We start from the raw sequence: 15,040 nt of genomic DNA on the forward strand, positions 1-15,040 counted from the left end.
TTGGTTCTGGTAGTTTTGGATCACTAACTTTGGGTGACAAAATGACTGGGTTATGGGCAGTATTTGGGTTGGTTTTCTTCATGAAAGTTGTAGTGCTAAGTCATAACTTTCCAATGCCACAAAACCAGGCCATTTGGACCTGTATAGCTCCAGTTATGGCCATACTGTTCATTTGATTATTTTGGTATAGTGGTAGTGCACTGCACCCGAGTTTGACCTAATTGTTCACTGAGTTATGGTCATTTCTGGGTATGACTCCTAAATAAAAAATGGTCCATTATGTGTCTAGTTTCATTCCCAATTGGCCTCACACCAATTGGGTTGGTAAATTTTCAGTTTTTGTCCCTGAAAGGGACCTAGGTCAAGCTGCCACAATCTGATCACTAACCAATCTGAATTGTAACTTAGTTCTAACAATTCACACACACCACAAATCGTCACAATTGACCATTTCTCAACTCAAGTAAGGTCAATGGCATCAATTGACCAATTCTCCAAATTTTTCCCAATTGTCAAAATACTCAAGAACCCTAATTACATAAAGTTCAAATCTAATGCATTCAAAACATATATCCATACTCTAGATACATAACTCAACCTAAACAGCCATTCAAATACATCAAAATAATTCAATCCCTAAAAGTCCCCCAACAATTGCTTTCTTTGATTTTTAAGTTGATTTCTAGGTGGATTGAACTAAAAGCATAAGTATTAAACCACAATTTTCAAATTAATTTGCTTACCTCAAACTTTGAACTTCAATTCTTCAATTTCACTCCTTGTTTCTTCTTTCTTTCTTGCTTAATCACCTTCACAAGTGAGGTTATCAAGTTCTAATGGAGAAATTTGGGGGCAAGGTAAGGTTTAGTGGGAGTTTTAAAGCTTGAACTAGAGCTTTCATGGAGTTCTTCAAGGGGGTGAGAGACAAGCAAGCCGGCCACACTTGGGGAGAAGACAAGAAATAATTTTTCTTTTCTTTTTTAGGTATTTTATGTGTATTTTTACTTAATTGACTGGTCAAAATTGATGGGAAAAATAAAACCAATTTTGACATCACCCATGATGTCATCCAAATGATGTAATAATACTTTTTCAATTTCTTTTTCTTTTGCATTATTTTTCCATTAATTGCTTAATTTAATTCTTGATCCCGAAAATTTTTTTTTCCCCAATTTTATTGGACAGTTAGGTCAGGAGTTAGCTCTAGGGGTGAATTAACCAAATTGCCCCTCGCTGGTTCAATCCGGTTTGCAAGTTATTCGATATTTCTTCCGGATCCCTGACCTAATTATTTGACCTGCTTAACAACTCTTTTTCTTGATTTTCTCTTTCCACTATGTTCGCAATAGTCCAAGGACCGCGGCGTCACATTTTCTTGTTCGAAATTTGAGTTAGGACTGACTTCGCAGTCACTTCCCGATAAGGTCACCCGTCGCAGTGACCCTCAGCTCATTTAACTTTTTGTGCTTTGTTTTTCTTATTTTTACTTTTCCATCTGGTAATCACTATTTATTTTTTATCAGGGCTTTTCTATATGTCTTAAAATGTAGTTCTAGTCGTCTTAATTGTCCGGACCGACACCGGTCACCGAAACAGTATAATTTACCAGGCTATGCAAATAGAGGTGTTACAATATATGGAGCAGCAGCATCTAAAAAAATAGGCTAGAGAGAATAAGGATGAAGGAGCCAATTCTGTTGAAGAGGATAACCTCCTTGTGTTGGTTGTTCAGGAAGTTAAATTCTTTATGATTCGTCATGGAAGAGGGGATCACACAATAGAGCAATCTGTAGCAGCTGAGGTACAGGGGGAGGCCCCGGCTCCTCAGAATGCCAATGGGTCAGCTGCACTCGTCCCACCCATGCAGTTTCCTGCTCAGTTCGCTCAGTAGAAGGCTGCACTAGTTTAGCAAATGGCTAGCAATATACCAGTCCAAGCTCTAATAAAAGCACCTCCAGTGCAACCACCACCTCTAGCCATACAGTATGAAAAGTTAATGAAGTATGGGGCAATAGAGTTCAAGGGTACAGTAGACCCATTAGAAGCAAAACAATGGCTTGAGAGAATGGAGAGAGTATTCAAGAAATTACACTGCACAGATGATCTGAAGTTCAAATACTTAATTTCTTTGTTGCAAAGGGACGCTTATGAATGGTGGAAGACCATTCCCCATGGTCTAGTAGAGCCCCCAGTGTTGACTTGGGAAGACTTCCTTAGGGAATTTCGACAGAATTATGTTCCGGATACATATATGGATATGAAGCTTCAAGAGTTTTTGAGTTTGAAACAAGGGGATAAGACTGTGACAGAGTATGAGAGAGAGTACTCTCGCCTGAGTCACTATGCTGGGAGTTTACTCACCACCAGCAGGGACAGATGCAAGCAGTTTGAAGCTGGATTGAGGCCTAGCTTACGAATGCAAGTGGTTGGGTTTCGACATGAGAACTTCTCAGAACTGATATCCCAAGCCCTGGAATTAGAAAGGCTTGAGTTAGAAGGGGCTGTTAAAAAGGAAACAAAAGAAAAAGAGAAAAGTGGGAAGACTTCAGGTCAAAGATCAAGTAGCAATCCGAGTAAGAGAAAGAGTTTTGGGAGACCAAGCAGCAGAGGATTTGGTAGGGGAAGATTCTCAGGGCAGAGGCCACATAAATCCAGCCAGTAGACATCCAGGGGTTCCTTCCCTATCCGTAACTGTGAAACCTACGGCAAGACTCATGGAGGAGTATCCAATAAGTCCATAGGAGTCTATTACAAGTGTGGTGGAAGTGGGCATTTTGCTAGGGATTGCACTAGTGCCCGCAGATCTGGGCCACCTACCACCACTGAGGGATCTGCTCAAGGTTCTGCTTCTAGGGGACCATAGATAATCAGTAGAGGCTGAGGCTATAACACTCTCACTATAGGTAGTCCGTACGTTCTACTATTCCGATGACTAATATCTGTTCGGACAGCCACGATGTCTGGAACTACACTCAAACAATAGTGAGGAAACATAAATTGACTAAATAAAGACTAAGTAAAATTAAAGAAAAGTAAAAGAAGCGAAGTACAGCTCGGTTAAACGAGCTGGAGTCGCAGCGATGGGTGACCACACTGGGGAAGCAACTGTGAAGATAATTGTTGACCCCAGACCCGTGGGGAAACTCTTTGAAATAAATAATGGGACTAAATTGATGGATTTAAGAGGTCTAAATGACAAGAAAAATGTCAAAGAAAAATTCAAGAACATTTAGTTAATCGATATAAATGAATAAAACCCAATAAGCACCATGAAGGGCATTTTGGTCATTTCACCCTCAATGATAAATTTTGACCTAAATGCCAAGTGAAATGAGAGAGATTAAAACACATAAAATGAATTAAAATCATGAAATATGCAATGGAAATGGGAAAAGAAAAGAAAAGAAAAAGAAATAGAATTATGACATAAGCATGATGTCATAATGACATCATTAAAAAAAAATTCTAACCAATTGAAATTGAACAACCAATTAAAAGGGATAAGAAGAGATTAAATGGAGACAAAATCACATAAATCAACTCATCTTCTTCCCTTGTCTTCCACCATGGCCGAATTCCCTAAGAGAGAGCTTCCTCCATTTTCAAGCTTCCAAGCTTGAATTCCCACCCTTTCTCACCATAAAAACCCTAGATCACTTCAATACAAATTGATCACACACCTTAAGGAACCTATTGGCAGCCAAAAAGTGAAGGAAAATTTAAGTTTTAACAAGGTCAAGTTGGACACAAGTGAGGTTAATGCAATATACAACCTTTTCCTTTCTTTAAGCATTGTTAGCTCATTGAATTGAGTTAAAATTTTATGAAATTGAAAGAAAATTATGCTGGTATGAAAAACCTAAATTTCGGTAGCCATGGGGAAATTAGGGTTTGATGGTTTTTTATTGTCCTAAATTTGCTTAGAGATAATACTAAATGTGTATATGTTAATTTGGTATGAGTTAGTATGAGTTTGCATGAAGATGATTATGGGAGTTAGGGTTTTGCATGAAATTTGGGAATTTTGTATTGTGACTTGAAATTGATGATATTGAGACCAATTGTTGACTAATTGAAGTGCCATGAATGTGAATTGAAGTTTTAAAGTTGGGTGGAATTGAAAATTGGGAGTGTGTTTTCATGCAAGATTTCTGGACTAATGAGTCTAGTATGTTTAGACAACCATAAATTGAATTGTGTCGCTCCAATTGGTATGAGGCCAATTGGAGATGAAACTAGGGTCAAAATTCCTCATTTTTCATGAAGAGACCATGCCCAAAATCTGTCCCTAACCTGACCTAAAATTTGCTTGAATCCAGGTGACCAAAATTTAGACCTGGAAAAATGACTATATGAACAGTAATTGTTTAATTGGCCATAACTCACTCTAGGAATGTCAGAATGACCTGATTTTTATACCATTGGAAAGGTTATACATAGAAGCACAACTTTTGTAAAGAACATAGAACCCAGATCTGCCTCTAACCAAATTAAATTGCTAGCATAATTTAGGTCAACAAAATTGTCCAGAACCAAACTTTCCAAAAATTCTGGACTTAGGCTCACCCGACCTTTGGCAAAAATGCCATAACTTGGTCTACAAATTTCCAAAAGTAATGAAACTAGTGCCAAAATTTTTATAAGACATAGATCTAAAATATTGGTGTTTTGACCAGAACCCAGATCCCAAGAGAATTGGGTCAAATTACTAGACCAATTCAATACACTAAATCCTGGAATTTACCTCAACCACCACTTAACCCCAGAACAGTGTTTATACTATAACTTTCACTAGGAAAATCCCAAATGGGATGAGCCAAACTGTTTTGGAAACCTAAAAGATAGGGCTTCAACTTTGATTTAGAAACTTTTCTCAAAATTTGAGTGTAAGAACCCTAAAATGAGAGTCAAAGCCACTGACTTGAACCTGGAATCCTGTAGACACAGGGCACCTGAGTCCAGGTCAGTTAATTTGCTATAATTAATTCTACAAGACTTGAAAAAATTGTAATTCAAAATTCTAAGTAATCATAAGACATAGGTTAACAACTTCTATAAAGAATATTAGGCCTAAAAGTGGCAGTAACATGTCCAAATAATTAGGAAAATTTTGACTCCAGAATCTGCCTGGTTCTGGAACTTGAATGAGTTAAAGAACCAGTTTTGATTATTTGACCATAACTTGAGTTCTAAAACTCCAAATGACATGATTCAAAAAGGAAAACAAAGGCAAGACATAGAGAGACAACTTCCATGAAGGAAGTGTAGCCAAACAGTGGCCACATCTTGGCCAATTTGCTAGAAGAAGATAAGACACCAAATCTGGACCTAAAGAAAGGTTCAAGATATTATTTGATACATGACATGTAAATTACCTAAATAAATTGCGAAATGTATAAGCTACATGAAAATGAAGGGGGAACCTATTTTTCCACTATAAATTGACATGAAACTATTATAAAGCACAAATAGTACATAACATAAAATAATAAGATCATAAGTAATTAATAATACTAATTTGCCCAAAGTATACCTAGACTTATTTATATAGCATGGATCGATTGGTATACCAATTAGGAACTATAGATTGTAGTACTGCCCACAAGAATAATCATTGATAGACAATATATGTTTGATATGATTATTCTACAGGCTTTATGCCTGCCCGTTGGCCATTGTGCCTAATTTTATTATTGGCTTCATGCCTACCCGCTGGCTTTATGCCTGACATGACAGATGTATACATGTTAGACACACGAATGTTTAACTAGTATACTCTGTGTATCCAGTCTTTATAGTTTGTTATAGGTTACTTGGGCACAGATATTAGTAATAAACCTTAAATTTAAATAATTACATGAAGAGATCACAGATATGAGTAATAAGACTGAATATGGAATAAATGAACAGAAAAGATCCTGATTAACTTAATTGCTTCCAAAATTCTATAAACATGTAAAAGACTATAAACTCTTGAAATCTATATTTCTTTACCAAGTTATATGTGGAATAAATATTTCAATTATTTAGTTATTTTTATTTCAATTTATGCATCACTAAGCGTTATGTTTAGTGCATTGGTTTTTCCATCGCGTAGGTACAGGAGACCAACAGCAGCTGCAGTAGAGCTTAGACAGAGCTTTGATCAGATCTGCTGCAGTGTAGATTGTCACCTCAGACTGTCATTTTGGTAGGGCTCATGTATAGTTAAATTTTGCATTTTGGGTATTGTATGTGATTAAATGATGTAAATCATTTTGTGATTGTAAATAGAATTGTAAATATTGTATTTGATTTTATATGAATGAAATGAAATATTTTATTTATTTGAAAATTTTATGAGTAATGGTATGATATGGTGCATGAATAATTGACATGAGAAATGATTTGATGAAATGGAATTAAAAAAAAATGTACACATAATATAATATAATTAAATAGACATTAAATTAATATTGTACATGACAAGACAGGATAGGGTACTCCGGCACTGAATGTAGCACACCTTGCTCGGCTACACTGTAGACAGGTGATGGGTGTTACAGAGGCAGTCCTTTTGGCAACCAGGGCACAATAAGCCAGCCAAAACAAAGTGGTGCACCAGCCATGGTGTACACCAGGCGCCAGAGGGATAAGGCTGAGACATCAGGTATTGTGGCTAGTACTTTCTCCATCTTTGAACAAGCTATTTATGTATTGTTTGATCCAGGCTCCACGCACTCATATGTTAGTGCTAGCATTGCTTGTTTTGCTACTATTCCCTGCTTGAAAATGGACTTTGATGTGCTAGCGACTAGTCCATTAGGTCAGGAGGTCAGAGTAAATAGGTTATATAAGGGTTGTCCTTTGGTGATCCAAGGACATACATTCCTGTCAGATTTAATTGAAATGCCCTTCCGAGATTATGATATCATCTTGGGCATGGATTGGTTAGCCAGGCATCATGCCATGATCGACTGTAGACTGAAGATGGTCATTTTTGGCCTTCCCGAGTATGCAGAGGTAGTAATGCACGGGGAGAGGCAGTTATTACCATCCAATATCATTTCAACTAGACTTGCTAGAAAGATGATTAGAAAAGGGTGTGAAGCATATTGGCCCATGTGATAGACACCCAAGTGGGGAGTCTAGAATTAAGGGATATTCCTACTGTATAGGATTTTCTGGTTGTCTTTCCAGAAGAGTTGCCGAGATTACCTCTAGAAAGAGAGATACAGTTTGATATTGAGATTATGCCTAGTGTGGAACCAATTTCCATCACACCTTATAGGATGGCACCTGCTGAGTTGAAGAAGTTGAAGGTGCAATTGCAGGAATTGCTAGATAATGGTTTTATCCGCCCTAGTGTGTCACCTTGGGGAGCACCAATATTGTTTGTGAAGAAGAAGGATGGTACTCTCCGCCTATGTGTAGACTACAGACAGTTGAATAAGATGACCATAAAGGATAGATATCCTCTGCCACGGATTGATGATCTATTTGATCAACTGAAGGATGCAACTGTATTCTCCAAGATTGATTTGAGATCGGGATACTACCAGTTGAGGATGCAGGAGCAGACTATTCCTAAAACTACCTTTAGGACTCAGTATGGCCACTATGAGTTCTTGGTGATGCCATTCGGGTTGACTAATGGTCCAGCTGAATTTATGGGCCTAATGAACACTATCTTCAGGCCATATTTGGATCAGTTTGTAGTGGTATTCATAGATGATATTTTAGTTTACTCAAAGAATGCAAATGAACATGACAAGCACTTAAGGATAGTATTACAGACTTTGAGGGAGAAATAGTTATATGCCAAACTATCAAAATGTGAGTTTTGGCTGAAGGAGATTACATTTTTGGGGCATATTGTATCTGCAGAAGGTATCCAGGTGGATCCTAACAAGGTATAAGTTATCCTTAACTGGAAGTCTCCTAGAAATGTCACTAAAGTTCGCAGTTTTCTTGGGTTAGCCAGGTACTACTATCGTTTTGTGAAGGGATTCTCCATGCTAGCATCTCCACTGACCAAGTTGCTTCGAAAGGATGTGAAATTTTAGTGGACTGACAAATGCTAGGAAAGCTTTGATGAGTTGAAATGGTGTTTGGCTGAAGCTCTAGTCCTGACTTTACCTACTCTGGGTAAAGACTACACTATATATAGTGATGCTTCTCATAATGGATTGGACTGTGTGTTGATGCAAGATAGAATGTCATTGCCTATGCTTCTCGCCAACTTAAACCACATGAGAGGAATTATCCTATGTACAACTTGGAGCTAGCAGCCATTGTCTTTGCCTTGAGGATCTGGAGACATTACTTGTATGGGGAGAGATGTTATATATACACAGATCATAAAAGTTTGAAGTACTTGGGCACACAAAAGGAGTTAAATTTGAGGCAGAGGAGATGGTTAGAGCTAATAAAAGATTATGATTGCTTGATACACTATCAACCTGGAAAAGCTAATGTTGTAGCTGATGCTTTAAGTCACAAGACTATGGCTAGTTTAAGGGTTTCTCCCTTGTCCATGGTGCATGAGTTAAGGGCATTGCATGCTAATCTGGAGACTGATGAAGATGGGCAGATGGTAGCTACTTGGCAAGTGAAGCCAATGCTAATAGAGCAAATTAAAACAGCTGCACAGAATGATGATAAGTATGTGAAGTTGATGGAAGAGACTCGGGATGGCAAGAAACCAGAGATGTTGGTAAATGATGAGGACTTATTGTTATATAAGGGCAAAATGTGCATTCCTAATAATGTTGAACTGAGGCAGACCATTTTAAAAGAAGCACATGATTCACCTTTTGCTATGCACTCTGGTGGAACCAAAATGTACAGAAATATAAAAGAACACTATTGGTGGAGGGGAATGAAGAAGGACATTATAGATTATGTTGCCAAATGGCTAACTTGTCAGCAAGTAAAGGCAGAGCATCAAGTGCCAGCAGGGTTACTACAGCCATTGCCAATTCCCGAGTGGAAATGGGAAAGGATCACTATGGATTTTATGACAGGACTTCCCTGTACCCAAAAGAATCATGATGCAGTTTGGGTTATTGTTGATAGATTGACCAAGTCTGCACACTTTTTGCCAGTGAGGATGGATTACAACCTAGAAAGATTGGCCATACTGTACATTGATAATGTGGTGAGGTTACATGGAGTGCCAGTGTCTATTGTGTCTGACAGAGATTCTGGGTTTACTTCTAGATTTTGGGGAAGTCTCCAAAAAGCCCTAGGAACTAGATTGAACTTCATAACAGCATTCCATCCATAGACAGATGGCCAGTTTGAAAGGATCATTTAGATTTTGGAGGACATGCTTTGAGCTTGTGTGATTGAGTTTGAAAGAAGTTGGGATACACACTTGCCTTTAATTGAATTTGCCTGCAACAATAGTTATCAATCAAGCATTGGAATGCCTCCATATGAAGCACTTTATGACAAAAAGTATAGAACTCCCTTGTGTTGGGATGTAGTGGGTGAGAGGAAGTTGATTGGCCCCAAACTTATGCAGCAGATGGAAGAAAAGGTTAAGCTCATTAGAGACAAACTCAAGGTTGCATCGGATAGACAGAAGTCCTACATTGATCTAAAGAGAAGAGATATTCAGTATAGTATGGGTGACAAGGTGTTCCTGAAAGTTTCTCCATGGAAAAGGATCATGAGATTTGGTAGAAAGGGGAAACTAAGTCCTCGCTTCATAGAGCCATATGAGGTTCTGGAAAGAGTGGGTCCATTAGCATACAGACTTCCATTGCCTCCAGAGTTATCAGAGTTGGAAAAGATTCACAATGCCTTTCATGTCTCCATGTTGAGGAGGTATAGATCAGACCCCTTTCACATTTTTTCAGTAGAGGAGATTGAGGTAAACCCAGACCTGACATATGACGAAGAGCCCATAAGGATCTTAGCATATGAGGTGAAGCAGCAGAGGAACAAGCAGATACCTTCAGTAAAAGTGCTGTAGAACCATCATTCAGGCCAGGAGGCTACATGGCAGCGTAAAGAGGACATAAGGAGACAGCACCCACAGCTATTCAGAGACTGAGATCAAGTAAATTTTGAGGACAAAATTTTATTTTTAAGGAGGGGAGAATTGTAACACCCCGGACTTCTGAGCTCTGAATAGTATAATTTTTTTATCTGTGAATGGTACTATTCAGAGCCACCTTTGGGATTGAAAAATAAAGAGAAAATTAATTGAGATAGACACAATAAAAATTAAAGGGAATAAAAAATCTAATGACTCATTGGGTATTATGAAGAAGATGGATTATGACCCGATGAGGGACATTTTGGTCAATTCAGTTTAAGAGTTAATTTTTGACCAAAATGTCAATTAAATTAAATAAAAATAAAATATTGAATTATGAAGAAATATTGAGGAAAAGTTCAAATATAAAGGTGAAAAGAAAAGAAAAGAAAGGAAAAATTCAAATTTAAATTACAATTATGACATAAGCAAAGACATAATTAAAATTAGGGATTAAATAAAAATTAAATTAGAGATAAATATATAAAGGAGACAATTACACTAAAAATCAAAAAGGCATTCTTCCCTTTCTCTCTCCCATTGTGCCGCCCCCATAGTTCCCTCTCTCCCTCCATTCTTCATCCTTCCAAGCTCTTAATTCCTTGAAATTTCTTCCTACTTTCCATAACCCACTACAAGAAAACTTGAAATTTTAGTCTTGGGTGAAAGATTTGCGTAAGAAGAACAAGAAATTAGGAGAAATTGGGAGTTGGGAAAATTCATCAAGTAAGGTGAGCTCTCTTCTATGGTTAATTAATTAAGTATGGTTTGAATCAAGTTTGGGTGCGATGAATTTACATGTGAAAGCATGAAAAAAATGCATGAATCTTGATAGGGAAATTAGTAGCCAACTTGGGGAAAACCTAGGGTTTGATGTGTTTTAACTTAATTTATGATGAATTCAAGTTTAATTGAAGTAGTATACATGATTGGGGTAGAGGAATTACATGGGATTTGCATAAATTGGAAAATTAAAAATTAGGGTTCATGGGAAATTGGGACTTTTATTGTATGAAGTGTAATTAGTGTTTATAATGGCAATTTGTGATCATTTAAAGTTCTTTGAGTGTGAAGTGACATTTATATGATGAATGGAAGTAATGAAATGGTATGGATTGGGGAAATTACAAACTAGGGATTTGAAAAATTGGGGATTTTGTGCTAGGAAGTATCATTGATGTGTTTAATGTTAAATTATGGTCATTTGGGATGAATTAAATGTGAATTGAGGTTGGTTAGTAAAAGTAATTGAAGAAATGAAAATTGAACCTTAGGTAGAATTTTTGTACACTGAGTCTAGTGTGCTTGGTAGCTCATAAGTTGAGCTACACAACTCCAATTGGTATGAAACTAATTGGAATGAAACTTAAGACACAGGGCTAGAATTTTCATGAAGATACCCTGCCCAGAAAATGACTATAAACTGCCCTATATGAACCTTGAAACTGAAAGTGAGATTCCGAATCTGCAGAATTTGAACCACGTAAACAGTAAATTTTGCATAGTCATAACTCTCTTTAGAAAACTCCAATTTATGTGATTCTTGAACCAATGGAAACCTAAAACATAGTAAAAAATTTCATATGAAGAACTTAAGGCCAAATTATGAACTTAACTCAATCAAATTGCTAAGCAAAGTTGAGTCACCAAATCTTCCAAAATCAGAAAATCTACAAATTGACCATATGAACAGTAAAATTTGCATAGTCATAACTCTCTCTAGAAAACTCTAATTTAGGTGATTCTTGAACCGATGAAAATCTAAAATATAGTAGAACATTTCATACGAAGAACTTAGGACCAAATTTTCAACTTAACCCAATCAAATTGCTGAGCAAAGTTGGGTCAATAAATCTATTAGAACTGGAACCTGCAGAAATTAGGCATGTGAACAGTAAATTTTGAATTATCATAACTCACTCTAGAAAACTCCAAATTAAGTGATTCTTGAACTGATGAAAACCTAAAACTTAGTAGAACATTTCATATGAGGAACTTAAGGCCAAATTATGGATATAACTCAATCAAATTGCTGGACAAATTTAAGTCAATAAATATGTCAGAATCTGTCCATGTGAACAATAAATTTAATTTGACTATAACTTGGGCTACACAACTCTAAATGAGGTGATTCAAAAAGGGAAATAAAGATGAGACCTTGAGGGACAATGTTCATGAAGAACACCTCACCAAATTATGATTGGAATTAGGTAAAAATTGGGTTCAAAATTAGGGTACCAAGCTGTCCAAAATCCAAAACTCTTTAAAATTTATAAAGCTAACTTGGGATGCATTAGACATTCATGTAATGAGTACTTGGTAGCAATTGAGATGAGTATTGAGGTATTCTCTTTGTGTATTTTCAGTAGAAAAAGAGGTTGTGACGAACAAGGAGAAGTAAGTAAAGATAAAGGAGTTCATTGAAGGTTTGTGCACAACTAACCTTTTTCTTTGTTTTTAAACTTGTAAATTGTTTGGAATGAGTTTATTTGAATGAGTTTGCTTTGAACGAGTTTACTTTGAATGAAATATAGTTTTTCTCTTACATTTTAGAAATTTGAGTGTTGCCACCTCTATATGGATTTTATGATAAATTGAATGTGTTTATTGGTTTGCAAATGTAATTGTTGAGTGGGAACTTTTGAAAATTGTTTTGAAATCACAGTTAGCATGATAGTCCCTTTCGAATCTCCCCAGTGATAACGGCTACTTAGGGTTTGATATTTGATTATGATTATGCCTCCAATTAATAACGGTTAGCGAGGTGAGACTAGATGAGTACTCATTAGCTCTTCCCTCATTAATAACGGTTAGTGAGTTGAGATTTCTTTGTCGTGGTGTACAACACGGCATTAATCGTGAAATTTTGTGTCTGGTCTAAACTGTGTGTTGATGTTGGCAACACTTATACTTTGTGAATGGTGAATTGTAAAGTATGATTTCTCATTCGAAATCTGATTTCAATAAATGATTCTTATGGACTCAGAAAGTTTTGTGATGCTATCATGATTATGCAAATATATGATTTTTTGTATTTTGATAAGTTGTATTTTACCTTAAGTTTTAAAGTTATTAGTTGTGCACCACTAAGTGATATACTCAGCGATAGCTTATTTATACTGTCGCAGGTAAGGGAAAGGAAAAGGCTGCCGAGTGAGAGACTTGGAAGCAACATTTTGTATTGATTGTGGGTATATATAGTAGGTATACTCCTGTAATTTCTTTTTGATGTATTTTATAACTATATATATGGATGTACGGACATTGAGCAGTTTATATTAAAAAGCATTATATTGCTATAGCATTTTGAGTTGTACATATTTACACTTAATTTTGAGACTTATGAAAAATGTAACTTGTATAATATTAAGTTTATTTTCTCAAATGAATGTCTACTTGAAATATAATAGAATTTATTATGCTTGTGAAATGGGTAGGAGCAAAATCTTTTACTTGATTTACTATGATTTCAACAGGTTATATAATTGGGTTTTGCTAAAGTTTTAACTATCCCCATGCAGTTTCCGCAAAAGAATTAATAAGATAAAAAGTTATGTTTTGTTTAAAATCTCTTGCAGCATATTTAATGGGTTATCGGTAGGTGTAGCTCGGTAATTCATTAGGTATACTACGGGAACATATCATGCCTTACAAGGGATAAGGTGTGAAATAATATAAATTAAGCACAATTTTAATAATAATAATAATAATAATAATAATAATAATAATAATAATAATAATAATAATAATAACAGCATACTTGAAATAGTATTTTCAAAATAATAATAATATGCTTAAAACAATAATACACATTAAAATAAACTTAAATTAAGTTATAAATTAAATCTAATATTTTAGGTTAATAATACAATCAAGGCATAAATAAATATAGTAATAAAACCACAACTAAGTTTTAAAATACTATGTTTAAATAAATCTCTTATTTATTTATTTATAATTAACATATATTTAAATCCCATTTAACATCATCATTATTATTAAAATAACTCTAAAAATAAAATATTTTATATAAAAAAAATTTAGGTTATTATATTTAGATAGATTCTCTATTTAAGTGAGTATCTGACACAAGAAATGACAGAATGATTAAGTAGATTGCACATGCTAACTTTAGATAGCTATCAAGGCAAAGTTATCTGATGGCATAAGCAAAGTTGTGCGAACGAAAAGGAGGTAATTTGCATACATCATTCCTGAATTTTAGGAGTGCTTCATGTCAATTCTTCAACTTTTATTTTTTATAAAAAAATTCTTAAACTTTAGTTTTAGCATCACAAAAATCCTTCTTTACCTGTTTTACTTGTTGTAGCAGGTTTAGGGTTTATAAAATGTTAAAATTATCTAAATACCCTTCTATTAGCACCCCCATTCTTTTATTTTTTTTAAAATGTATATAATTAATACACTATAAACATATTATTATTTATAAAAATGTTTTATTAATTTTATTTATTAATTAAAAATATTTAATAATAATATTTAAATTTTGACTATTTTTAAATAAAATATAAAAATACTATTAGGGATTTAATATATATATAAAATATTGAAAGTTTAATTTTAAAATTAAAACTTAATTAATTTATTTTATTTATATTGCTAATTATTTAATTAAATTTATATTATTTATTTAAATTACTTATAATGCACCGTAAAGATGAAGATCCGATTATTCAGCAGTCCTATCATCACCTTTTGCCTTTGAAGGGGTCTCAAAAATTGCCAATGTAGTCGAGGAAGGGGGTGTTTTAAGGGAAAAACCCAAAAAAAAAAAAAAGTTCTGACCCCTTTCTTTTTTTTCTCAAAATTTATAATAATAAAATATAAATTAAAGAAATTCAAGTTATTGTAATTAATTATATACAATAAAAAGTAAAGAGAATGAGGAATGTTAGGCGGAAGGCAATAAATTAAAAAAATTCAAGTTATTGTAATTAATTATATACAATAAAAACTAAAGAGAATGAGGAATGTTAGGAGGAGGGTATTTAG

The sequence above is a fragment of the Hevea brasiliensis genome, chromosome 3 (genome assembly GCF_030052815.1).
Source record: "Hevea brasiliensis isolate MT/VB/25A 57/8 chromosome 3, ASM3005281v1, whole genome shotgun sequence".
NCBI classification, from domain to species: domain Eukaryota; kingdom Viridiplantae; phylum Streptophyta; class Magnoliopsida; order Malpighiales; family Euphorbiaceae; genus Hevea; species Hevea brasiliensis.